The sequence below is a fragment of the Triticum aestivum genome, chromosome 7B (assembly GCF_018294505.1).
Source record: "Triticum aestivum cultivar Chinese Spring chromosome 7B, IWGSC CS RefSeq v2.1, whole genome shotgun sequence".
NCBI lineage: Eukaryota > Viridiplantae > Streptophyta > Magnoliopsida > Poales > Poaceae > Triticum > Triticum aestivum.
In genome coordinates this window covers 643,048,786-643,052,720 of record NC_057813.1, presented here as the reverse complement: position 1 = coordinate 643,052,720, position 3,935 = coordinate 643,048,786, and the positions used below count along the sequence as shown (strand labels likewise).

General features: G+C 49.7%; 1 pseudogene; it reads left to right on the top strand.

Moving 5' to 3' along the window:
- The first annotated feature begins 3,061 nt into the window (after positions 1–3,061).
- Positions 3,062–3,200, top strand: LOC123163392 (uncharacterized; annotated as a pseudogene).
- Positions 3,201–3,935: the final 735 nt, after the last annotated feature.

The following is a 3,935-nucleotide window of genomic DNA, read 5'->3' as shown; positions in this document are numbered from 1 at the left end:
ACCCTCTAACATGCGATCGAACTTCAGCTTCTCCTTTTGACTTTCGCATTGCGTCCTTGCATCGACAATGACCCGGCGGAGATCATCATCATCGGGCACATCATCTGGTTCCTCTTGATCTTTATCAGCTTCCCCCGTTGCAGCATCATCGGGCACATCGTCTGCTTCCTCTTGATCTTCAACAGCTCCCCCCGTTGCAACATCACCGTATTCAGGGGGCACATAGTTGTCATCGTCATGTTCTTCTTCGCCGTCTTCCATCATAACCCTTGTTTCTCCGTGCCTTGTCCAAACATTATAGCGTGGCATGAAACCCTTGTAAAGCAGGTGGGTGTGAAGGATTTTTCGGTCAGAGTAAGACTTCATATTCCCACATTTAGGGCATGGACAACACATAAAACCATTCTGCTTATTTTCCTCGGCCACTTCGAGAAAATTATGCACGCCCTTAATGTACTCGGAGGTGTGTCTGTCACCATACATCCATTGTCAGTTCATCTGCGTGCATTATATATAATTATGTGTGTCAAAAGTAAGAAAAACAGACAAATATCTATCTAAAGTAAGAAAATCAGACAAGTATCTATCTAAAGTAAGAAAATCAGAAAGAAGATAAGAACAAGAGGCTCACCACGGTGGTGCCGGCGACGAGATCGGCGCGGGCGATCAATGGCGGTGAAAACGGGGACGGGGCATGACGGAATGAGAGGAGAAAGCTTAACTAGTATGGCTCGGGCATTTCATCGAACACCTCATGTGCATAGGAGGTGAACTAGAGCACCCAAATGCCCTCCCCTTGCCGGCTTGAAAAAACAGAGCACTGTGGAGTGCTCTGCCGCGGCGATGGGTATATATAGGCAAATTATTTGTCCTGGTTCGTGGCATGAACCGGGACTAAAGCCCCCCCTTCTACACCGGTTCAAGGCATGAACCGGTACGAATGGTTGTGGGCCAGGAGCGCGGCCCATTAGTCCCGGTTCGTGCCTAGAACCGGGACAAATGGATCTAGACGAACCGGGACCAATGCCCACGAGGCCCCAGTCGGCCCCCTGGGCTCATGAACCGGGTCTAATCCCCCCATGGGTCATGGTTCGTGAAGAACCGGGACTAATGGGCTCGCCAGGCCCGAACGAAAGCCATGTTTTCTACTAGTGACCGCCATCTGCACTTTCACACTGTGGACGCCTGGTCAAACCCTTGTTTAACCGCGGTGGATGCGGAGGGAGAGACATGGATGAACTTTGATGCCCCTGTTAATCAGTATCCAGGTTTCAATTTTATTCAGCATTCACAGGCCCGCTTGCATTATGCCAGTTTCTCCGACGATGGTAAAGCTATTGAACTAGTAGTTTACGTTATTGAGGACTATGACAGCAAGCAGTGGGTACTGAAGCATCGTGTCGGAGTCTCGTACCTGTTACGAGGGATGCCTGTTTATGGCTTGGACAGAGATTTTGATTGGGTTGCGATTCACCCAGATGTAACGTCATCTTCTTCACTGCGGGGGCTGATAAAACATTGGTGTGGTATAATATGGATAGCCGGCAATCAAATCAGATCCGCCTTCTTGGAGTTGGAGATGCCAAGAAACCATAGTTGCCATATGCCCCGCTGTACTCAGAATTGCATTCTTTGCACTTGTGACATCAATGTGCGATTGCTGGTGCCTTTACATGAGGGGTATCTTCAATAGGAGTGAATCGTTCATGCTATGGATCAAAGGCTAGGTATGTATTCTTCATTTTGATTCTCAGCTTTTCTAAGTGGAGTGCTTTGATGGCTGCACGCTTTTAAATTTGTAAAAATGGTGGTTCAGTATTTAGGCAACTTGGGTTATCTCTCTTAGATCAGTTATTATTCAATTTTCCACTGAACTTTCTATAGTATGTACTTAATATGTATAAGAATGGCTCTGGAATCTGGACACTGCTACCTCTGCGTGTTCTGTTAGTTTCGTGCAGTGTTTGAATGAAGGTACTATGATCATTTGGTAAAACACATGATAAATGTCATACAGCTTAAACTTGTACCTTCAGATTGCAGTTTAGGAAGTCTAAGCATCTTATGACAGTTGACAGATAGCAAGCAAACTATCCATTTTCCCTGACGGTATAACATGTGAAATCATTTCCTTCAGCTAGCTAGATAGGTGTTTTCTGATGGCAAAATACTTCGGGTGAATAAAATGTCGCTTCTTTGATTCTAATTACTCGCGGCGTGCTGTAAACAGGAATGTTGCTAGCAGAACATGTTAAACATGCCAATGTGCACCGTGCCAATGTGCACCGACCGCAACCACACCTATCTTCTGTTGAGTTGTTTTGGTATAGATTAGCTTGGTAGTTAGGTAGTAGGATTCTCTCTTATCTCTACCTAGTTGTAACCGATTCTATCTCTTGTTCTCCAAGTCTCAATCTCTGTAACAACTCAATGTATGCGCCGTATAAGGGAGGTACGCCCCTGCTTATTTAACACGAACCCGTCGCCTCCAACGAGGCAAGACGTTTCCGCAATCGCACATGGTAATCAGAGCCCTTCCTCTCTCAATCTAGCTTGCTATCCCGATTGCATCTAGTGCATAGCCATGTCTTCATCCGGCGCCTCCCAACCTAGCCTCAACGGCCAGGTCACCGAGAAGCTCAACCGCACGAACTACGTGCTCTGGCGCACGCAGGTTACACCCCACCTGCGGGGCGCCGGTGTCTTCGGCTACGTCGATGGCACCTCGCCGGAACCGGCCAGACTCCACGTCACCAAGGACAAAGACGGCAAGGAGACTTCTGCGCCCAACCCTCTCCACCCTCTCTGGGTCAGGGAGGACCAACAAGTGCTCGGCTACCTGCTGAGTACTCTCTCCAAGGAGGTTCTGGTCGCGGTCACCGCGATCACCACGGCGCGTGAACTTTGGGTGGCATTGGCGGGCATGTTCTCGTCCCACTCCCTCAGCCGCGTCAACAACATCCGCACTGCGCTCATCAATGCGCAAAAGGGCAACCAGTCGGTCGCCGCCTACTTCGCCTCCCTACGCGGCCTTGCTGATGAACTCGCCGCCGCCGGGAAACCCATCCAGGATGACGAGTTGATCTCGTACATTCTCCATGGGCTCGACATCGACTACCAGCCGCTCGTCTCCGCCCTCGACGCCCGCGTCACGCCCGTCACGCTTGATGAGCTATATGCCATGCTGAGTAACTTCGATCAACGCATGGTCCAGTTTCATGGCTCCGCCGGCGGCTTCAAGTCCTCGGCCAATGCTGCATCTCGCGGTCGTGGCGGTGGCACTCGCTCCCGTGGCTCTCCTTGCACCAAAGGGTATCCCGGAGGCACCAGCAACGATGGTGGCTCCTCCAACTCCCGTGGCGGTCGCTCCACCAACCCCAAATCTCGTCGCGGTGGCAGCTCCACCAGGTCTCGTCCGGATGCCCCTCGCTGTCAGATCTGCGGCAAGCTTTGGCACACGGCCAAAGACTGCTGGTACCGCTATGATGAAGATGACGATGACTCCCAAGATGAGGACAAAGTTGCTGCAGCTGCGGATGGCTCCTACGGCATCGACACAAACTGGTATGTCGACAGTGGTGCTACCAATCACATCACAAACGAGCTTGAGAAGGTCACTATGAAGGAGAAGTACCGCGGAAAAGATCAAATCTACACTGCCAACGGTGAAGGTATGAGGATCAGTCATGTTGGTCACTCGTTTTTTAGTACCCCTCGCCGTAAAATTCATCTAAAGAAAATTTTGCATGTTCCTAGTGCCGACAAGAATCTACTTTCTGTTCATAGAATTGCCATTGACAATCATGTCTTCCTTGAATTTCATCCTTTTTTTTTCTTGATCAAGGACTAGGCCACGAAGAAAATACTCTATCGAGGTAGATGCGTTCGAGGCCTCTATCCATTGCTTCCGGAGCATCCAAGATTCAATAAAAGAG